The sequence below is a fragment of the Mustela nivalis genome (genome assembly GCF_964662115.1).
Source record: "Mustela nivalis genome assembly, chromosome: 2".
In the NCBI taxonomy this organism is placed as follows: Eukaryota; Metazoa; Chordata; class Mammalia; order Carnivora; family Mustelidae; genus Mustela; species Mustela nivalis.
In genome coordinates, this window is record NC_139021.1 from 57,701,650 (window position 1) to 57,726,238 (window position 24,589).

General features: G+C 36.4%; 1 long non-coding RNA gene across 5 annotated transcripts in view; it reads left to right on the forward strand.

The window, feature by feature from the left end:
• The window catches only part of LOC309859251, a 179,573-nt gene that overhangs the window by 32,063 nt on the left and 122,921 nt on the right, over positions 1-24,589 (forward strand). For 4 of the 5 annotated variants that reach the window (XR_014308636.1, XR_014308637.1, XR_014308638.1 and 1 more), the window contains 2 exons: positions 14,214-14,291; positions 18,731-18,836. This is a non-coding gene — a long non-coding RNA (uncharacterized lncRNA). Of the gene's footprint in view, positions 1-14,213; positions 14,292-16,415; positions 16,745-18,730; positions 18,837-24,589 lie in introns of those variants that run through there. The other variant, XR_014308635.1, reaches the window with a different exon arrangement.

Here is a 24,589-nt window from a genome sequence, read left to right on the forward strand (position 1 = left end):
AGTCTTTATTTTTCTTGTTTCCCTTAACATGACAACTTTACATCTCACTCATGTTATGGCAAATATTTCATTTTTGAAAGCTAAATAATATTCGTGTGGTGGGAAGGGGTCGTGTGATGTTTTGTTTATCCAGTGGATACTGGCCCAAGGTTTACCCAGTGGTCACCTGACATTAAATGTTTAGGTTGTATCTATGTCTTGGCTATTACAAGTAATGCTGCAATAAATATGTGAGAGGGGTGCAGATATCTCAATATAGTGATTTCATTTCCTTCAAACACATACCCAAAAGTGGGATTGCTAGGTCATATGATAATGCTATTTTTAATTTTGGGGGGAAACTCCATACTGTTCCCACAATGGTTGTATCAGTTTATTTACCAACCAATGGTGCACAAGGATTCCCTTTTTCCACATCTTCACCAACACTTGTTATATCTTGCCTTTTGCTAAAAAGCCATCCTAATAGGTATAAGATAGTATCTTATTGTGGATTTTATTTGCATATTCCTGATGACTGATGATGGTGAGCACCATTTATTCAGATATTTTGTTTCATTTTAGATGGATTCTATTATTATATAATCATATGAATTACTTTTATGTTTTAGATATAAACTCCTTGAGATATATGCTGTGCAATATGTTCTTATATTCTGTAGCTTGTCTTTCACTTTGATGATATCTCCTTTGCAATATACAATTTTTTTTATTTTGAGGTAGTCCCATATTTCTATTTTCACTTTGTATGCTTGTGCTTTTGAAGCTGTATCTACAAAATTATTGCCAAAAACCATGTTAAGGTTTTTCCCTATTTTCTTCCTCAGGGATTGTTGTTTTTAGGAATTACACTTAAGTCTTTAATCCATTTCCAGCTAACTTTTCTTAGAGGTGAAAGATAGGGATCAATTTATTCTTTTCTATACAAATATCCACTTTTCTAATCACCATTTATTGAAAACATGTATCTTTTTCCCATTCAGTATTGCTTATGAAGTATTAGTTAAACAGATAAACATGGGTTTATTTTCAGGCTCTTGATTTTGTTCTATGTTTTTTGATTCTGTTCCATGTTCTATGGTTTTTATATTTACTTTATTGCCAGTACCAAAGTGTTCTGATTACTCTAGCTTTGTAATACAGTTTGAAGACAAGAAGCATGATGCCTCCAGCTTTTTTCTCCATCCCCGCCCCAAGATTGCTTTAGCTATTCAGGGTCTTTCATAGTTCTGTATGAATTTTAGGATTGTTTTCTCTACTTGTGTAAAAAATGTCATTGGAATGTTGAAAGATGTTGCATTGAATCTATAAGTTGACTTTGAGTAGTGTGGACATTTTCATAATACTAATTCTTCCAATCTATAAAAACAGGATATGTTTTCATTTATTTGTATCTCTTTCAATTTCTTTTATCAATGTCTTATTTTTTTCAGTGTAGAGATCTTTCATATCCTTGGTCAAATTCATTCCTAAATATTTTTGTTTGTTTTTGATGCCTTTTAAACTAGATCTATGTATTTTTAGATAATTCATTTTTTGTGTATAAAATATAACTAATTTTTGTATCTCAATTTGTAATGTGTAACTTTATTGAGTTTATTTATTCTAACAAGTTTTTGTTGTTTTTTGTTTTGTTTTTGGTACAGTCTTCAGGGATTTCTATACACACAATCATGTCATCTACAGAGACCATTTTATTGTTTTTTCCATTTGGATGCCTTTTATTTCTTTTTCTTGCCTGATTTCTCTGGCTGGGACTTCAGGTACTATATTGAATAGGTGTGTTAAGTGTGGACATTCTTGTCTTGTTCCTGATCTTAGAGGAAAAGCTTTCAACTTTTACCATTAGTATTATAATAGTTGTGTGTTTGTCATATATGACCTTTATCGTGTTGAAGTACATTCCTTCTACATTCAGTTTGTTGAGGGTTTTTCCCTATTTTCTTCCTTTATCATAAGTGGATGTTAAATTTTGTCAATGTTTTTTCTGCATCTATTGAGATGATCACATAATTTTTATCTTTTATTGATGTGATGTGTTTATTGATTTACATATGTTAAAACATCTTTTCATCCCAAGGGTAAATCCTACTTGATTATAGCATATGATCATTTAATATGTTGTTGAATTCAATTTGCTAGTACTGAGATTTTTATGTATATATATCCATCAGGCATATTGGCTGATAGTTCTCTTGTAGTGTTCTTATCTGACTTTGGTATCAGGATAATGTTGTCCTCAAAAAATGAATTTGGGAATGTTTCCTGCCTTTCAATGTTTTGGAAGAGCTTGGGAAGGTTTGGTGTTAATTCTTCTTTAAATTTTTGGTAGAGTTCACCAATGAAGCTAGCTGGTCCTGGATTTATCTTTGTTGGAGGTTTTTTATTATTGATTCAATCTCCTTACTCACTGATCTGCCCAGATTTTCTATTTATTCTTTTTCAGTCATGATAGGTTGTATGTTTCTGGAAATTAATCCATTTCTTTTAGGTTGTCCAGTTTGCTGGCATATAATTGTTCATACTTTTATGACTGTATTTCTGTGGAATCTGATGTGATATCTCTTCTTTCATTCAGAATTCTATTTGTCCTTTTTTGTTTTTCTTTGTTAGTCTAAATGCCAGTTTCATTTATCTTTCCAAGGAACTCTTAATTTTGTTAATCTTTCCTATTGTTTCCCTGTCTCCTATTCCACTTATGTCTATCTGTTTTTTATTAACATATAATGTATTACTTGCCCCAGGGGTACAGGTCTATGAATCATCAGGCTTACACATTTCACAGCACTCACCATAGCACATACCCTCCCCAGTGTCCGTAACATAGCCACCCTATCCCTCTCCCCCAACCCCCCACAAACACTCCATTTGTTTCCTGAGATTAAGAGTCTCTTATGGTTTGTCTACCTCTCCATCCCATCTTGTTTCATTCTTTCCCTCCCTACCCCCCATAACCCCCAACCTGCCTCCCTAATTCCTCATGCCAGAGACATCATGTGGTAATTGTCTTTCTCTGATTGACTTATTTTGATTAGCATAATATCCTCTAGTTCTATCCACATCATTGCAAATGGCAAGATTTTGTTTCTTTTGATGACTGCATAGTATTCCTCTGTGTGTGTGTGTGTGTGTGTGTGTAAATATCTTCTTTACCCATTCATCTGTTGGTGGTCATCTAGGTTCTTTCCATAGTTTGGTTATTGTGGATATTGCTGCTATAAACATTCAGATACACATGCACCTTCGTATCACTACATTCGTATCTTTAGGATAAACACCCAGTAATGTGATAGCTGGGTCCTAGGGTAGCACTATTTTCAATTTCTTGAGGAACCTCCATATGGTTTACCAGAGTGGCTGCACCAGCTTGCATTTCCACCAACAGTGTAGGAGGGTTCCCCTTTCTCTGCATCCTCACCAACATCTGTCATTTCCTGACTTGTTAACTGTAGCCATTCTGACTGATGTGAGATAGTATCTCACTGTAGTTTTGATTTGTATTTCCTGATGGCAAGTGATGTGGAGCACTTTTTCATGTGTCTGTTGGTCATCTGGATGTCTTCTTTGTACAAATGTGTATTCATGTCCTCTGCCCATTTCTTGACTGGATTATTTGTTCTTTGGGTATTGAGTTTTATAAGTTCTTTAAAGATTTTGGATACCAACCCTTTATCTGATATGTCATGTGCAAATATCTTCTCCCATTCTGTCAGCTGTTCTTTAGTTTTGTTGATTTTTTCCTTTGCTGCACAAAAGCTTTTGATCTTGATAATGTCTCAACAGTTCATTTTTGCCCTTGCTTCCCTTGCCTTTGGGAATGTCTCTAGGAAGAATTTGCTGTGGCTGAGATCTAAGAGATTTCCGCCTCTGTCCTCCTCAAGGATTTTGATTTTGTCTCACATTGAGGTCTTTCATCTATTTAGAGTCTCTTTTTATGTGTGGTGTAAAGAAATGGTCAAATATCATCCTTCTGCATGTTGCTGTCCAATTTTCTCAACACCATTTATTGACGAGGCTGTCTTTTTTCCATTGAACATTCTTTCCTTCTTTGTCAAAGACTAGTTGACCATAGAGTTGAGGGTCCATTTCTGGGCGCTCTATTCTGTTCCCCTGATCTATGTGTCTGTTTTAGTGCCAGTACCACACTGCCATGATGATTACAGCTTTGTAATAGAGCTTGAAGTTTGGAATTGCAATGCCACCAACTTTGGCTTTCTTTTTCAACATTCCTCTATTTAGGATCTTTTCTGGTTCCATATAAATTTTAGGATTTTTTGTTCCATTAATTTAAAAAAAACTGATGATATTTTGATAGAGATTGCATTAAATGTATAGATTGCTTTAGGTAGCATAGGCATTTTCACAATATTTATTTTTCCAATACATGAGCATGGAAAGTTTTTTCATTTCTTTATGCCTTCCTCAATTTCTTTCATGAGTAGTTTATAGTTTCTGAATACAAATTCTTCGGCTCTTTGGTTAGGTTTACTCCTACTAGATATTCTCTGGTTTGGGGTGCAATTATAAGTGGGATCAACTGCTTAATTTCTCTTTCTTCTGTCTTACTCTTGGTGTATAGAAATGCACCTGATTTCTGTGCATTGGTTTTATACCCTGACACTTTACTGAATTCCTGTATGAGTTCTAGCAGTTTTGGAGTGGAGTCTTTTGTTTTTTCCACATAAATTATCGTTTCATCTTCAAAGAGTGAAAGTTTGACTTCTTTTTTGATTCGGATGTCTTTTATTTCTTTTTGTTGACTGATTGCTGACACTAGGACTTCTAGTACTATGTTGAATAACAGTGGTATAGTGGGCATCCCTGCCATGTTCCTGAATGATATTCACTGTGGGTTTTTCATAGATGGCTTTGATGATATTGAGATATATACCCTCTATGCCCACACTGTCAAGAGTTTTGTTCAAGAAAGGATGCTATATGTTGTCAAATTCTTTTACAGCATCTATTGACAGTATTATATGGTTCTTGTTCTTTCGTTTCTTAATATATTGTATCACCTTGTATGATTTGTGGATGTTGAACCAAACTTGCAGTACAGTAATAAATCCCACTTGGTCATGGTGAATAATCCTTTTAATGTACCATTGGATCCTATTGGCTAGTATTTTGGTGAGAATTTTTGCATCCATGTTCATCAAGGATATTGATCTGTAATTCTTCTTTGATGGGGTCTTTGTCTGATTTGGGGATCAAGGTAGTGCTGGCCTCATAAATGAGTCTGGAAGTTTTTCTTCCATTTCTATTTTTTGGAACAGTTTCAGTAGAATAGGTAATTAATTCTACTTTAAATGTTTGGTAAAATTCTCCTGGGAAGCTCTCTGGCCCTGGGCTCTTGTTTATTGGGAGATTTTTGATGACTACTTTAATCTCCTTACTAGTTATGGGTATGTTCAGGTTTTCTGTTTCTTCCTGGCTCAGCTTGGTAGTTTATACATCTCTAGGAATGCATTCATTTCTTCCATATTGTCAAACTGGCTGGTGTAGAGTTGCTCATAATACGTTCTTTAAAAAAAAAAAAAAAAAAAGATATTTTTATTTATTTATTTATTTATTTATTTATTTGATAGACAGGGATCACAGGTAGGCAGAGAGGCAGGCAGAGAGAGAGAAGCCCCCTGCTGAGCAGAGATCCTGATGTGGGGCTTGATTCCAGGACCCTGGGATCATGACCTGAGCTGAAGGCTGAGGCTTTAACCCACTGAGCCACCCAGGTGCCCCTCATAATATGTTCTTATCATTGTTTGTATTTCTTTGGTGTTGGTTGTGATCTCTCCTCTTTCATCCATGATTTTATTAATTTGGGTCCCCTCTCTTTTCTTTACTAATTCTTTCAGAGAACCAGCTACTAGTTTCTTTGATTTGTTCTACTGTTTTTTGTTTGTTTGTTTGTTTGTTCATTCGTTTGTTTCTATTTCATTGATTTCTGCTCTGATCTTTATTATTTTTCTTCTCCTGCTTATTTAGGCTTTCTTTGCTGTTCTTTTTCCAACTCCTTTAAGTGTGGAGTTAGGTTGTGTACTTGAGACCTTTCTTGTTTCTTGAGAAAGGCTTGTATTGCTATATACTTTCCTCTCAGGACTACCTTTGCTGTGTCCCACAGATTTTGAACCATTGTGTTTTCATTTTCATTTGTTTCCATGAATTTTTTTAATTCTTCTTTAATTTTCTGGTTGACCCATTCATTCTTTAGTAGGTTGCTCTGTAGCCTCCATGTATTTGAGTTCTTTCCAACTTTCCTCTTGTGATTGAGTTCAAGTTTCTAAGCATTGTGGTCTGAAAATATGCATGGAATGATCCCAATCTTATGGTACAAGTTGAGACCTGGTTTGTGACCCAGGATGTGACCTATTCTGGAGAATGTTCCAAGTGCACTAGAGAAGAATGTGTATTCTGTTGTTTTGGGATGGAATGTTTTAAATATATCAGTGATGTCCATCTGGTCCAGTGTGTAATTTAAAGCCTTTATTTCCTTGTTGATCTTTTGTTTAGATGATCTGTCCATTTCAGTAACAGGGGTGTTAAAGTCCCCTACTATTATTATACTATTGTCAATGTGTTTCTTTGATTTTGTTATTAATTGGTTTATATAATTGGCTGCTCCTATGTTAGGGACATAGATATTTAAAATTGTTAGTTATTTTTGTTGGACAGACACTTTATGCATGATATGGTGTTTTTTTTCATCTCTTATTATAGTCTTTGCCTTAAAATCTAATTTATCTGATATAAGGATTGCAATCCTAGATTTCTTTTGATGTCCATTATCATGATAAATTTTTTTTTCCAGCCCTCACTTTAAATCTGGAGGTGTCTTTGGGTCTAAAATGAGTTTCTTGGAGACAAAATATCAGTGGGTCTTATTTTTTGTTTTTTGTTCTTTGTTTTTGGTTTTGTTTTTTTTAAATCCCTTCTAACACACTGTGTCTTTTGATTGGGGCATTTAGCCCATTTACATTCAGATAACTATTGAAAGGTATGAATTTAGTGCCATTGTATTGCCTGTAAGTTGACTGTTACTGTATATTGTCTCTCTTCCTTTCTGGTTTGTTAGTTTTAGGCTCTCTCTTTGCTTAGAGGTCCCCTTTCAATATTTCAATATTTCAATACTTCCTCATTTTGTGTTTGCAAATTCTTTTAGTTTTTTCTTTCCAGTGTCCTGGAAGCTTTTTATCTCTCCTTCTATTTTCAATTACAGCCTAACTGGATATAGTATTCTTTGCTGCATATTTTTCTCATTTAGTACTCTGAATATATCTTGCCAGTCCTTTCTGGCCTGCCAGGTCTCTGTGGATAGGTCTGCTGCCAATCTAATATTTCTAACACTGTGTTACAGACCTCTTGTCCTGAACTGCTTTCAGGATTTTCTCTTTGTCACTGAAACTTGTAAGTTTTACTATTAGATGATAGGATGTGGACCTATTTTTATTGTTTTGAGGGGGTTTCCTTGTGCCTCCTAGATTTTGGTGCTTGTTCTCTTCACTAAACTAGGGAAATTCTCTGCTATAATTTGCTCCAATATACCTTCTGCTCCTCTCTCTCCTCTTCTTCTTGGATCCCAGTTATTCTAATATTGTTTCATCTTATGTTATCACTTATCTATCAAATTCTCCCTTCATGGTCCAGTAGTTGTTTGTCTCTCTTTTGCTCAGCTGCTTTATTCTCCATCATTGGGTGATCTATATCACTGATTCTCTCATCTGCCTCATTTATCCTAGCAGTAAGCACCTCCATTTTTTACTGCTTCTCATTAATAACATTTTTTATTTCAACTTGGTTAGATTTTAGTTCTTTTATTTCTCCAGAAAGGGATTTTATTTCTCCAGAGAGGGATTCTCCAATATCTCCCATGTTTTTTTTTTTTTTTTGAGCCCAGCTAGCACGTTGATAATCATAATTCTGAACTCAATTTCTGACATATTGTTAATGTCTGTATTGATTAGCCATCAGTACTGCCTCTTGTTTATTTTTTGTTTTGTTTTGTTTTGTGGTGAGTTTTTCAACCTTGGCATTTTATCCAGATAAGAATAGATGAATGAGATAACAAAATACTAAAAGGGTATCAATAAACTGAGAAAAATATACACTAACCAAATCAGAAGAGACCCAAAACCCAGGGAAGAAGAAAGGGGGAAAAGGGAGAAAGGGGGGAAAAAAGAATAGGAATATATATATTAGACTCATGAATAGAACAGAGTGACACACTTGATTTTAGGTATATTTTGGTCAGTTAGAATAAACTACTTCCCAAAATTTTAAAGAAAGAAAAACTTATATATATACAAAAATAAGGGTAAATGATGAAGGGATGGAATATGAAGGTAAAGATGAAAATTTAAAAAGATTCTATAAAAGTAATTTATAAGATAATAAGTTGGTTGAAAAAAGAAAAGGAAAAAAAAAGGAAAGAATGTGATCAGGCTGTAGACTAGAAAAAAAGCCATTCACTAGATTTAGGGCATATTTTGATGTATTAGAAGAAATTGTGTCCCAAAATTTTAAAGAAAAAAAATATATGTACATACAAAAAATAAGGATAAATACAATGAAGGGATAAAATATGACTATAACAGTGAAAATTTTAAAAGATTTTATAAAAGGTATTGGTAATATAAAATAGTTAAAACGTTAAAATAGGAAAGAGGAAAAAATTTTAAAAATAGAATAAGAAAAAATAAAATTTTAAAAATTAACTTTGAAAGACTAAAGGATCATGGGGAAAAGTCATAAATTCTATGTGTTGCTTCTTCCAGCTCTGGAGTTCTGCAGTTTTCATTGATCAATGAACTTGTTCTTGGCTGGGTGTTCTTGCTGATCTTCTGGGGGAGAGGTCTGTTGCACTGATTCTTGAATGTCTTTGCCTGAGGCAGAATTGCACCACCTTGCTTGGGGCCAGTCTAGGTAATCTGCTTGGGTTTGCTCTCAGGAGCTTTTGTTCCCTGAACGTTTTCCGTACAGCTTTGGAGGGCAGGAATGAATATGGTGGCTCCCAATCTCTGGTGCCAGAGGAGCTGAGTGCTCAGGGCCCCACTCTTCAATGTGCCCTCAGAGAAGAGCAGTCAATCCCTCCCAACTCCCTCATCTCCGGCTGTACTTCATGCTCATCTGGCTTATGGCCTAGTGTTTCTATCTCTGGCAAACAGCCCTGTTTGAAGTCTTCAAACCCAGCAGATTCTGGCAGCATGCTCCCATGCAGCTGCTCCCAGAGGAGGAAGGAAGGAGTCTCTCTGGATCTGCCACTTGTGGGGTCCCTTCTTGAAGAGCAGTGGTCAAACTCTGCCTTGAATCACAGTTTAAGGTAATCCAGAATTGAGAGCCCACTCTTGACTCCATTTCTGCAGCCAACTTCCCCACTTGATACCGGGAGCTCTGCCACACTCAGACACCCCTGGTCTTTTTGTGTCCCCACAGGTCCTGAGACCCACTGTCCCCATGAGAGCTCCATCCCCCACTCAGTCTCATCTCTGGAGTGACATCCCTCAGTGGAGCAAACTTCTAAAAGTTCCAATTTTGTGCTCCACTGCTCTCTCACTTGCCAGGAACTGGCCCCTCCCACCATGGTCTATTTCCCTGTTGCTTCAGATTCACTTTTCCACATGTCCTACCTTCTGGAAAGTGGTCAATTTTCTGTTCCCAGGGTTGCTGATCTTTTTCTCTTCTATTTCCTGATGAGTCTGTAGGCATTCAGAATGGTTTGATAACTATCTAACTGAACTCCTGGGACATGCGGACATTTCAAACTCCTACTCTTCCATCATCTTGCTCAGTCTTTACCCATTTATTTCTATTCTAATTTATATTATTCCTCCCCCCACCTGCTAGCTTTGGGCTTAGCTCATTTTTCCTTTTCCAGTTCCTTAAGGTATGATGTAAAATTATTTGAGATCTTAATTTTTTTCTTGATGTATGTGTTTATAGCTTTCACCTTCCCTCTTAGAATTGCTTTTGATACAACCCATAAATTTTGGTATATTGTGTTTCTATTTTTCTTTTTCTCAGGAAATCTTTTTATTTTCTTCTTGATTTCCTCCTTGATCCATTTGTTATTCAGAAGTGTTATGTAATTTATATGGATTTATATATGTTCTGTGTCCTTACAAGAAGAATGTGCAGCTTTCTGTTGCTGGATAGAATGTTCTGTATAGGTCTGTTATTTCCATTTGCTTTATATTGTTGTTCAAATTCATTGGTTCTCTCTCTGGATGATCTATCATTGTTGTTAGTAATGTATTAAAGTCTTTGACTATTATTGTATTTTTTATTAGTATAGTTTATTTATATTTCTCAGTATTTTCTTTGTATATTTAAAATAATATGTTCTGATGTTGGATTCATAAATACTTACAAGTATTTCATCTTCTTGATGGATTGACCCCTTTATTATTATATAATTGCCTTTTTTGTCATCAATCATTTTTAACTTAAAGTCTGTTTTGTCAGTTTTTTTACTTTTTTGCAGATCCTTTGTTCCTTCTTCTTTTCTTATTTCTTTTAAGCTGTAAGAACCTCATAGCATACAGAAACTTTATATTTTACCTCCTATTTTAGTTTATTCATATTACAATTTCCATTTTAATATGAGGTATCTAATAACAAGTTATTATAGTATAGTTATATTTAATACATTTGTTTTTTATGTTTTCAAGTTGAGATTTATGTACTACCATTATAATGTTAGAGAATCTGGCTTTGACTACATATTTACTTTAACTAGTAAGTTTTATACATTCATATGTTTTTATAATATTACTATTATTTTATTTTAGTTTGAAGAACACCCGTTCACATTTCTTATAAGGTGATTCTAGTGGTGACAGACTCTCTCAGCTTTTGTTTAGGACAAAAAAAGGACAGCTTTCCTTGATGTAGTCTTTTAGTGACAGTTTTTTCTTTCAGTATTTTGAATATGTCATTCTACTTTCTACTGGTCTGCAAAGTTTATTTTGATAGTCTTAGAAAGGCTCCTCTGTACGTAATGAGTAAATTTTGTCTTACTGCTTAAAATTTTTCCTTTTATATTTGACTTTTAGTAATTTAATTATAACGTGTTTCTTTGTGGCCCTTTTGGCTTCAACCTGTTTGGAATCTTTTGGCCTGATAAGTCTGGATGTCTTTCTCTCCCCAGGTTTCAGCCATTATTGCTTTAAATAGACTTTCTGTCCTCCATTATTGGTTTAAATAGACTTTATCCCATTCTGTCAGTTGTCTTTTGGTTTTGTTAACTGTTTCTTTTGCTGTGCCAAAGCTTTTGATCTTGATGAAATCCCAATAGTTCATTTTTGCCCTTGCTTCCCTTGCCTTTGGCGATGTTCCTAGGAAGATGTTGCTGCGGCTCAGGTCGAAGGGGTTGCTGCCTGTGTTCTCCTCAAGGATTTGGATGGTTCCTTTCGCACATTGAGGTCCTTCATCCATTTTTAGTCTATTTCCATGTGGGGTGTAAGAAAATGGTCCAATTTCATTTTTCTGCATGTGGCTGTCCAATTTTCCCAGCACCATTTATTGAAGAGGCTGTCATTTTTCCATTGGACATTCTTTCCTGCTTTGTCGAAGATGAGTTGACCATAGATTTGAGGGTCTATTTCTGGGCTCTCTATTCTGTTCCATTGATCTATGTGTCTGTTTTTGTGCCAGTACCATGCTGTCTTGATAATGACAGCTTTGTAATAGAGCTTGAAGTCCGGAATTGTGATGCCACCAACGTTGGCTTTCTTTTTCAATATTCCTTTGGCTATTTGAGGTCTTTTCTGGTTCCATATAAATTTTAGGATTATTTGTTCCATTTCTTTGAAGAAAATGGATGGTACTTTAATAGGAATTGCATTAAATGCATAGATTGCTTCAGGTAGCATAGATATTTTCACAATATTTATTCTTCCAATCCAGGAGCATGGAACATTTTTACATTTCTTTGTGTCTTCCTCAATTTCTTTCATGAGTACTTTATAGTTTTCTGAGTATAGATTCTTAGCCTCTTTGGTTAGGTTTATTCCTAGGTATCTTATAGTTTTGGGTGCAATTGTAAATGGGATTGACTCCTTAATTTCTCTTTCTTCTGTCTTGTTGTTGGTGTAGAGAAATGCAACTGATTTCTGTGCATTGATTTCATATCCATCAGATAAAGGGCTAGTGTCCAAAATTTATAAAGAACTTAGCAAACTCAAAACTCAAAGAACAAATAATCCAATCAAGAAATGGGCAGAAGACATGAACAGACATTTCTACAAAGAAGACATCCAGATGCCATCACTTGGCATCAGGGAAATACAAATCAAAACCACAATGAGATATCACCTCACACCAGTCAGAATGGCTAAAATCAACAAGTCAGGAAATGACAGATGCTTGCAAGGATGCAGAGAAAGGGGAACCCTCCTACACTGGTGGGAATGCAAACTGGTGCAACCACTCTGGAAAACAGCATGGAGGTTCCTCAGAATGTTGAAAATAGAACTACCCTAAGACCCAGCAATTGCACTACTGGGTATTTACCCTAAAGATACAAACGTAGTGATCCAAAGGGGCACGTGCACCCGAATGTTTATAGCAGCAATGTCCACAATAGCCAAACTATGGAAAGAACCTAGATGTCCATCAACAGATGAATGGATAAAGAAGAGAAGAGGTGGTATATATACACAATGAAAAACTATGCAGCCATCAAAAGAAATGAAATCTTGCCATTTGTGACGATGTGGATGGAACTAGAGCGTATCATGCTTAGCGAAATAAGTCAATCAGAGAAAGACAACTATCATGTGATCTCCCTGATATGAGGAAGTGGAGATGCAACATGGGGGGGGGTCAAAGGGGTAGGAGAAGAATAAATGAAACAAGATGGGATTGGGAGGGAGACAAATGATAAGTGACTCTTAATCTCACAAAACAAACTGAGGGTTGCTGGGGGGAGGGGGTTTGGGAGAAAGGGGGTGGGGTTATGGGCGTTGGGGAGGGTAGGTGCTATGGTGAGTGCTTTGAAGTGTGTAAACCTGGCGATTCACAGACCTGTACCCCTGGGGATAAAAATATATTATATGTTTATAAAAATTAAAAAATAAAAAACAAAAAACAAAACAATAAATAAATAAATAAATAGACTTTATCTTTTCCTCTAGTCTGGTTTTCTATAATGTGTACATGATTTCTGTTTATTGTATTCCATAACTCCTGTAATCTTTCTCTTTTTCATTCTTTTTCCTTTTTGTATATTTAACTGGATAATTTCAATGATCTACAAGTTCAATAATTTTTTTTCTGTTTTGTTGGATCTTCTGTTTAATTTCTCTGTTGATATCTGCAATACAGTCATTGGAGTCTTTAACTCTAAGATTTGCTTATGTTTTTTTATTAACGGCTTTTATTTTGTTGTTAAATATATTTTATTTATGCATTATTTTCCTAATTTCATTTAGTTGTCTGTACATTTTTGTAGTTTACTGAATTTCTTTTTTTTTAAGATTTTATTTATTTATTTGACAGACAGAGATCACAAGTAGGCACAGAGGCAGGCAGAGAGAGAGGAGGAAAGAGGCTGCTTGCAGGGCAGAGAGCCTGATGCAGGGCTCAATCCCAGGCCCCCAGGATCATGACCTGAGCTGAAGGCAGAGGCTTTAACCCACTAAGCCACCCAGCTGCCCCAATTTACTGAACTTCTTTGTCAACATGGATGGGACTAGAAGAGATTATGTTGAGTGAAATAAACCAAACAGAGAGAGTCAATTATCATATGGTTTCACTGACTTGTGGAGCATAAGGAATAACACAGAGGACACTGGGAGATGGAGAGGAGAAGTGAGTTGGGGAAAATTGGAGGTGGAGACAAACCATGAGAGACTATGGACTCTGAGAGACAAACTGAGGGTTTGAAGGGAGGTGGGGGGATGAGCCTGGTAGTGGGTACTGTGGAGGACACATATTACATGGAGCACTGGGTGTGGTGCATAAACAATGAATTTTGGAACACTGAAAAAAATGTTTAAAAAAATAAATAAAAATTTAAAAATAAAAATAAATTTAAAGAAAGATGATATTCTAAATTCAGAGATTCCAAATTCATAGATCTCCATTTCTTTAGGGTCAGTTATCAGTTTTATTTGTTTCCTTTGGTGTATAACGTTTACCTGATTTTTCATGATCCCATATCTTTGCATTGATATATATGCACTTGAATAAGCAATCTCCTCTTCCTGACTTTACAGGTTTGTTATGACAGAAAAAGACCTTCATGAATCAGCTCAGCATGCAGGATTCCACGAGTCAGTTGGCAGGATTAACAAGTAAGTGTGGTTTCATATTAGGGTCTCTAGTTAAGCAAGGCTACTGCCTATTGTCTAAGGTGGGAAATGGTGCTGCTGGCTGAGCTCCATGTTCAAGTGGAGCCACTAGGTGAGCTGTCTAATCAGGCAGGGCTGCTGATTCTGCTTTACTAGCTAGGTTCTATATTCACATGTAGTTGGGCAAAGTTGCAGGCTATGTTCCCTGGCAAGGCAGTGTTACTGGTTGGACTCTGAAGTTGGGCAGGGCTTTGACCTAGACTCCACAAATGCTTCTGGCTGGGTGAGGCCTCAGGCTATGCTACCTATCTGTGTTCATGCAGGGCCACAAGAAGAGCTCCATGATCAGACAGGGGCCTCAGGCCTTGCTCTGTGTTCAGGTGGGGCCACAGACTGTGACCTAAAGTTGGGCAGTGCTACAGCTGCCCTGTGATAAGTTAACGTTGGCTGAGCTCTGTTGTAAGGTAAAGTCACTTGCCAGGCTCTCTGTGCAGATAGGTTTTCCAGCAGTTGGGTGGTGCTAGAAACTAAGCTCCACAGTAGGGTAGGGTCAAAATCTAGACTCTGGTCAGGTAGGGTACCAAACTATGCTCTGTGATTAGGAGGGATCACTACTTGGACGTTTTTGCCTGGGTGAGTCCATAGCAACTGAGCACGGCCATGTATTGGTATCTATTGCTGAGTAGGACTATAATCTGGTCTCCATGGCTGGGCAATATCATAGGCTGTGCTCTGAGTCTTCCCAGGGTCACTGTTTAGGATCCCTTATTATGCAGGGCTAGAGGATCAACAGTTAGAAAGGGTTGCTGATTTGGCTCTCTGCCCAAGCAGGACTGAAGGATGGGCTCCACAGATACCCAGGTTCTCTGGCCAGGTTTTCTGATCAGGCAGAATTAGAGACTATACTTCACATTTGAGCGGGGCTGCAAATTTATTTCCATTCTACCAACATGTAGAATGGGTTCCACGGGTGGTATAGCTAGTTGACTGGGGAACTAAATCACACAGAACTGCTAACCAAGCTCCCTGGCCAGATGGCGCCACTGTCTCAACTCTGCAGTTGGGCAGAGCTGCTGGCTGGGATTTCTGCTTGGGACCACTGCAAGCAAGAGTGTGGTCCACTAATATATGATTGGTGGGTGCTATAAACTCTACCTTCTTCTTTCATCTCTATCTGATTCCCAGTGATTAACCCTTATAGATGCTCCCTATGATCCCTGTGGGGAGAAACCTGAATAGGCTTCCAAGGAAGTGTCCTACAATGTGGGGAAGCTGGATATCTACTGTGGGTTCTCTTTTCCTACTGGAAAAACCATAGGCCTGAAAGAGCCCTCTCAGTGCTGTGCGATGCCAGCATGAGAAAGGGGCAATGTGGGCAAAGTAAAACTATGCCTCTTACCCTTCTAATGAAGACTTCCTCAGTCACTGTGTTCCTGGGGGGTGTTTCAGCCTTACCCCCAAGTTCTGAGATTTTCACAGTGGTATCTTGTCTAGGGTTAATTTCTAGCTTCTTGTCTTGTAAGGGGAACTGAAGTCAGAAATGACCTGTCACCATCTTGAGATCACCTCCCTACAATATTCTTTTTAAATATATATTTTGTTTAATAATCACAACACCTCTATAAGATATGTTCTATTATTGTTCCCATTTTATAGAACAGAAATGGAGGCTTGGAGAAAAGAAATTATAAGTGATCACAAAGCTAGTTAGTGAAATAGAATAATTTAAACCGGGTCCATCTGACTCCAAAGCCCATCAGAGTTCCTCATATGACTATTTGTGGTCTTAGGGAATACAAATAAGAATAAGCATTAGGGACGGCAGTAAAGGACAAATTCTGTATCTAAACTTTAATATTTATTGACTGTCATTTAGGTAATATTAGAAACAAACATTAAAAAGAGTAAAATATATCAGTATCCAAATAGGGGACATCATGTCTTTGCTGAGAAGAGAGACGAGACATCTTATGGTTATCATTTTTCAGGTAATAATTTTATACATAGTCAAATCCATGACAAAAATCAAAACATCCTGAACTAAGTAGAGAAGCCATTTATAAGTTCTGACCATGTTTAGCCCTAAAAGTACATTACATTCCTTTCTCTGTTTTTTTTTTTTTTGAGGATCTTTCGACCTTTTTGTCCGAAAACCGAATCATCAAAAGCAGAAAATCAACATCATCTTTTTACTATTTATTGAGTGTATTATGCAAGGCATTTGAAGATAAAATATAATTAAAATAAGATCCTGAGTATACAAAATTTGCAGTGTGGGAAGAGAGAGGAGTAAAAGAAATATTTGCTTTGTGTAATGAATGTGCAAGATACAGTAGGGACAAGAACGTAGACTGATTGCCTAAGAATGCATTGTAAAATGTGGCAGTACACCACATGGAGCACATCAGAGTATTTTTATTTCTGTTCCTCCTCTCATTTAAAATAAAGGAATAATAATAATTCTAGAGGTTATTGACTTAGAAGATACACATCATCTTACACAAAACAGGTTCTGGCAGGAAATTATTTCTATCCAATTAGTCCTGTGACAAGAGTAAGATTAGTCTGTGCCATGTAACTGTGTCCCATGGGATAGCAGAAGTCTACCTGAGCCTAACTAAGATGGATTTCCCCTTCAATACAATTCCCTCAGGTGAGGCTATGGAAAGGGAGAATTTCCCCATCAAGTAACATACCTCATCTCACAAACCATTCTCCCCACTCCATTCAAGTCACTTTCTTTAGTGGAGCACAAAATTATCATGTATATTCCCACCCCTATGGCTTCTCACTAGGAATGTCAACCCCCCTTCTCTGTCTATCCAGACTTCAGGTTCCTCCTATTGAAAACCTTTCCTAATAGCTTCAACTCTCTCACTGTCCCTCAAGAATACAACATTTTGGGTTCCATCAGAAAATTAAATGCTTGATTGTATCAAATCTTGTATTTTTCTTTAATAATTTCCTGCATGCATATCCAAATGATTTCTCTATAATAGCAATAATTGTGTCCTATATGGGTGCTCACCTAATTTCTCATCCAAAATGAGAGCAAAAAGAGGATATTAGTAATAGTTCTTTGATTTCAGACACAAGTAAGGGCTGTCCCTGGCAAACCAAGACTAAATGTCACCTTATGTTATTTGTATCTGTCACAATCTCTAATGTGGAACTTAGGTGGTCAATAATTACTTGATTAAATTGCTGCGCTACCCTCCAAAGGACAAAGAGAATTTTATTTAGAAATCTTTGGAATTCTCTTTTTGGTTGCAGAGTTGTACCACAAGATTGCTTTCAGTTTTGTATCACTAAAAAACAGTAAGAAAGAGATGGGTACTACTTTAAGCTGTGGAAGCAAAAAGAAAGAAATTACAAAGGACATTGAAAATTAAAGTTCAACTTTATTTAGTAGACAGTAGAGTACCATTGATGACTTTCAAGTAGTCTGGTAATTTGGTCATCTTATTTATGAATGGATGTGTTTACAATGGTAAGGAGCCTGAAATCATGACGGGAGCCAAAGGCAGATGCTTAATGGACTGAGCCACCCAGGCACCCCCAAATACATTACTTTTAACAATTCCATATTGACCTTAATTTTCTCTTCCCTCCAAGGAACAAGGAACAACACAGATATGCCTGAGTATTTATGAGCAGAATCATGTATTCCTTATAATATTAGTTCTAAGCCACTGCACTCTATTAAAAAGTCTATAGCCACTGTGAAGGAAAGAAGTCCTACTATCCTTTAATATGGACCTGAGACAAACAACTCTTCAGCAACAGGAGAACTCACTGCATTTTAAGAAGAGACTGACTCTAATTCAGCAAAAGGGAAGAATTAGCTTGCCAGTTTCTCCTAGGTGGAAGCTGTTCATCCAATATGGCTAGGGGTAAGCATGACCCTTGTAGGCTGATAAAATATATATAATATAATTTTAGAAGTTCTAGGATGATCCTCCTGTCTAAAAATAATCCCTAGTCCCTGCTCAGTAATGCCTCTAAGAATATGTTTCTTACGATATAACTGAAGTCATTGTTTTAAATGTATGTAACTCTGTAAAACGTAACTTCAAAAATGCATCCTAACACATAGGTGGCTTATACAATATTATTTCTGAAGAGTAGGCTTTAGTAAGGAGGAAAAAGGAATGCCATTCTATCTAAAGAGTACCCATGCTTCAATACTCAGCTCTAAGTCTAAATTCTGTGTAAAGCCTTCTTCTGAAAAACTATGATTCAAATGTCTATTCTTATCACATACTTCCTGCTGTTATTATGTGTTTATCTTATCCCCCCTGTAAGAATGGAGAGTACAAGAAGGACAGTGGCTATGATGAATATCAGGTCATTTCACATCAAAGTTCTGCTAGGAGTGGGCCCTGCCCAGTGGCACAGAACCAAATGCTTTATTCTATCCCATGAATGCACCTCTCATTTAGGATGACGAAAGAGAGGTCATCATATGCATGTGTTGTGGAGAGAGAAATCTTGAGACAGTGCTTCCTGATGAGCAACATCAAAAAAAGGAAGAAAGAACCATCCCAGGTAGGGATTTTTGTATGTTTACATATTAAAGGAATACTCATTCATTGAAATGATCTTTTTTTTTTTAATTTTTCAGCCATGCCACATAACTCATTTTATGGCCAGTAGTTGATGCCATGCCCACACACACACACACACACACAATCTGGAATACAATGTGAAAACTAAGCAAACAAAACAAATCCCCAGTGACTTCGCAAGAACAGATGAGGAAACAGGGAGGAAATGCCTCTGTAAAGCCTGGTGGATTACTGCCTATAGATAATTTGTTAATATATTCAGGAAGGCCAAATATCAAACTATTCCTTATCAGGTGGGCCCTGCCATTTTTTCCTATAGGAATCTTGGACTTTTACAAGTTTGATGCTGATGCTGAGAACCACATACAAATATAAATAACACAAATAGTACTGATGAGGGAGCAGGAGGCTGGCTGAGGATGGAGCAGGGGCTGGTGCCTTGCACCCCCTCTCCACCCACTCCCCTTGGTAATATGTGTGACATTTCACAGGCACCGCTGAGGGCCCTAAAAGAAGAGCAAATGGTTATCTTGCAGAGATCACAGTCCTGCAAGGCAGGAGTCTCTCTTGGTTTACAAATGTCCTTGAGATTTACAACAAAGAAGTTGCCTTATCAATAGCCCAATTTCCAAAGATATATAACTCAGTTCCTCAAGCCCTAACGTCACCCTCCCCTCCATAAAAAACCGAAGGAGACGGAGGTAGAAGGAAAAGTAAATAAAGTTAAATTTCTTTTAAGACCTAAATCTCACTAACAAGGACGTTTGATAGCAGGAATGTAACATTCCACCAGGAGACTCCCAATTGTCTTTATGTTAGTGCCTCATTAGAGGGAAAGTGGCCTTGGCTTGATAGTAACCAGGCCTTCAATATCCTGACAGTCTTCTTTACCCCAATAGCCCTTCTGAACACCCCTTTGTCCTCACCTACCCAACTCCTGTGTATATAACCAGCCACTCCTCACAGGCCCTAGGCAGCAGCATCTCCGTCTGCCCACGGGTCCTGTCCCCGTGCTTTAGTCAACCACCATTTTGCACCAAAGATGTCTTAAGAATTCTTTCTTTAGTTGTCGGCTCCGAACCTCACCCCACCGAACTTAGGTTCTGGAACTTCATCAGTACCAATATTAAGTAACTTGATCCTGAAGAAAACATTACTCCCAGTAAACCTCAGTTTAACTTGAGAAATACTTGGGAAATGTAATTTTAAACAATCCTTCCCCTGTCCTCCCTGTCCTCCTCCTTTATTCCCCTCTCACCTCACAAGACTGAAAATATAGTCTCTGCTACATAAAATTCCTTTTCTAGACTGCACTGATAAAGAACAGCCTCCCATGGTTAAAGCCCCATTGTTTTATTCCTTTTTCTAGTCTGTGTGAAACAAATGATGGCAAGTTATGTAACCAGTTTCCATCACCAAACATAACAAACAAAAGGTTGGGTATTTTCCCAGCAGTTCTCAAGCTTTTTCCTCTTCTCCTATTGTGTATTCATGTTTTGTATTATCAATAGGAAAATTATTTAAAAGAAGAAAAGCTTATTTAATAGTACACTGAGAAGCCAGTTCCTAGTTTTCGCTTCCAGAATAATGAGCAAATCTGAACTATGGCCTAAATCCAGTCACACAAAAACAAAGCCAAAGGGGTGAACAACTTATCAGAAAGGGAGGTATTACTGCCCACAATGAATGCTTGTGTGGAGAGCAGCAACACACACAAAAAACAATCTGAGATAAGACAGAAATTTATTAAACTGATGGAGGGGAATAATCATGATTTTAGTTAAAAGAAGAAAAATATTAAAGCATGATCTTTGGGACACCTGGAAGGCTCCGTTGGTTAAGTGTCCAACTCTTGGTTTTGATCTTGGGGTTCTGGGATTGACCCCCCATGTCATGCTTTGCACTCAGTGTGGTGTCTGCTCTGAATTCTCTCTCACTCGCCCCCTGCTCTCTCCCCATACACATGCTTGTGCATGTGTTCTCTCTCTCTCTCCCCCAAATAAATAAAATTTAAAGATAAAAACATGATCTTCACCAGAAAAGACTGACATAGTCAAAGAGTAGATTTTAGGACTGGAATACCAGAAATGATATATCAAATGATCTATGTTAAGAATAACATTTTAAAAGTACCAACACTACTGCTCTTCTAATGCCATCCTGGAGCTGAAGTAGAATGTAGGGGTCCCTTATTTTAGAGCTACCCTTGACTAAGAAAAATGTCCTGAGAATAGGAACCATTTCCTCTACCTTTGCTTTATTCCCACTAACACACCAACATCGTGGGTGTTCCAAGAGAAGCTCAGTTCTTCAGTGGCAGACCTCAAATGCAAATAAGGCATTCTGACTCCAGTTTGGTAAGCTCCCAATATCTCAGTTTCTTCAACTGTTAAGTGAAAATGATAATGATAATCCATGAGCTCCCTAAATGGGTTATTAAAATAATTAAATCATTAAATCATTTAAAATACAGAAAGCACTTATAACGATGTCAGCACTCAGTCTCTTCTCAGGACAAAGTGGGTGGAAAATGGTTTATTACAAGCAAGGAACCCAGTCTTAGGTTTTTAGGGAGTTATAGTTGATCCAGGATGAATTCCTTTACATGAATGGCTTAAAACAAATGTAGGGCAAATTGCCGTCCTGCCAACTTCCACCATGGTACCCAAATCTATTCCAATCTGAAGAAGGAACACAGGCATCAGCAAGATACACAGTGCAAATCCCATAGTAGAGGATCATTTTTCAAACTTCCAAGACTCAACCTCTAAAAATGTGACTCAGTTAAGTGATTTCTAATTTCACCATTCTGCAAATATACTCTGATATTTGAGAATAGAAGAAGAGAGTGGGGAAAGTATGAGCATCTGTGGAGCAATACACTCCTTATGACCAATAATGAGTTTAACAATGACACTTAATCAAAGCAAGAAATCGTAGAGAGTTTTTAATTCCTCACTCTTACTTTCCACATTCTACTGATAATTTTTCTCTGCCCACACTACTACTATTCCTAATTTCTGACTAGTCGTCCTAGAAACTGTCTCTAATCTTCATTCTAAGTACAGTGACCACACTGTTAATGTGTTTGGTTGCAAAAATGGCCATAGTACTTCATAGCTCCTCCCATCAAGAGATGGAGTCTGTTTCTCTACTCTGGGATAGCCATAACTAAGGAATACTTTAGTTAACTTCTCTGACCAATAGGAAACAGAAAAGGTGATACATTGTGAAAGGACCCAGCCTAGACCTCAAGAGGCTAGCCAGCACATAATGAAGGATACCCAACCCGGTCATCCTGGATGCTTCAGCTGCTACTCAATCTATGAGCTGGCTGTAGATATATGGGAGAACCTAGCAGGATCAGCTGATCTGGTCCAGGCATGAAGAATAAAATTAACTGACCCACAGAATGGAGAACTAAATAAACAGTGGTTGTTTTAAGCCACAAGCTTTTGAGGTAGTTTGCTATGCAGTAAAAGAGAACAGATAGAGATTCTATTTAATCCTTTATAATTTGCAGGTAAGAATATCAATTAATATAAAAGCAACAACCATAAGGGAGAAATTATAAAAGATACAAAGCTAAATAGAAATGCTTAAAAATAGGAGATTTGCATATCCCCTTCTTGGTTCATGAAACCTGAGTGGGAAAAAAAAATAAAGATATAAAATACCCAAATCGGGACACCTGGGTGGCTCAGTCATTACGCGTCTGCCTTCCGCTCAGGTCGTGATCCCAGGGTCCTGGGACTGAGCCTTGCATCAGGCTTCCTGCTTGGTGGGAAGCCTGCTTTTCCCTTTCCTGCTCCCCCTGCTTGTGTTCCCTCTCTTGCTGTATCTCTCTCTCTGTCAAGTAAGTAAATAAAAATATTTAAAAATAATAAAATAAAATACCCAAATCATTATGAGGTAGACTTGATTGATATTTATTGACCTCTCCATCATACAAATAGAGAATATACCTTTTTTCAAATGGAATGAAAATAGAACTTAAATATAAAATAAAATAATAAAAGGGTTTTCTACCTAGAAATGTTAAAACTCTTAAATAAATTTTTAGAAAGTAATAATAATGAAAATGCTACAAATGAAGCCTACAAAATTGAGCTAAAACAGTTTTTAGAGGAAATTTTTGGCATTAAAAATTTAATCAGTGAAAAATCTGACTCAAAAATTTAGAAAAAGAATATTAAACCAACAAAAAGCAGAAGGAAGAAATTAATAAAAGGTTTGCTCTGTTAGAAAACTGGCTTAAAAAAAGATTAACTGATTAATCTTTTAAATATCAATGAAACAAACCACTAACAAAGTTAATCAGGAAAAAAAGAACTGAAAATAGAGTTAAATGAAATTACAAGGAGGAAAAACATAAAATCATTAAAAACAGGAAATTAAAAGAATCATAAGAAACTTTGCTCAAATCTAGGCAAACAAAATAGAAAACTTGGATGAAATGAATAATTTTCTAGGAAAACATAATTTACCACAACTGGGGAAAAAAAAAAAAAACTAAACAGAGTAACATCTATAGAAGAAATAAGAATACATGCTAACTCCTGAACTCCCCAAATAAAGCTCAGAAGATTCACAGAAGAATTCTAACAAACTATTGAAGACTAGATAATTTTAATACATACAAACTGTTCTAGAGTATTCAAAAGGAAGAAAATTCCAGTTTTTTAATGAAGCAAATACAGCATTGATACCAAAATCTGGATGACACTAAAAACAATAACAACACATACATACTGTAGGTTAATTTTTTTGTGAATATAATAAAATCACCTATGTAATACATTGTAATTGAAAGAATGATCCATTAAGACCAGGTGAGATCCAGTCCAAAAATGCAAAATGGCTCAGAATTAGGGAAACTATTAATATAATTTACCTAATATAATTTATTAAATTAATATTTCTGAGGAGAAAAAATAAACATCTCCTCAAATGCTAAACAGACAAAATTCAAAGCATTCTTGATTTCCAATCATTAATAGTATCAGTAGAGATGAAAAAATAGTCTTTCCCTAAAGCCATCATTCTGCTTAACTGAGGAATTACTATTAGAGACAAGAGGAAAACAAAATATGATCAGTATCTGTATTATTAACATTTTACTCCAATTAGCTGTCAAATCAATTAAAAACAACATAAGCAACATAATAACAACATTTGGAAATATAAAATTTGGAAAGAAGGTGATAAACTTTTTAAAAATGATAGAATTGTATACCCTGAAACACATGGAAATCAACCAAAAAATTATTGCAAACAGTAAGAGAATTAATAAAATCACAAGGGTAAAAAATAAGTACACAGAAATCAGTGGTTATCATATATTCAAAGACCAAACAATCAAAATATATAATGGGAGAAAAGATCACCTTCACATTAGTGATGAAATTTATATAAATATAAATTTATCAAATATCTTAGACCTATAAATTCAAACTAGTGCATGTCTAAGGGTCACAGATGGACATGTTATAAATGAGAAGACTCAAAATGTCACTTCTCCTTAATTTATAACGCAATTGCAATTAAAATGCTAATAATTTTTAAATAGACAATCAGATTCCAGAGTATCTGGAGATGTATATGTGTATAAGAATAGGCAAGAAACCACTGAAAGAGAAAAGCAATGAGTGGCTTAGCCTCAACAGATATTAAAGCTATTATAAGGTCTCAATAATTTTAAGAGTATGATATGAGTATATAAATTTTAAAAAC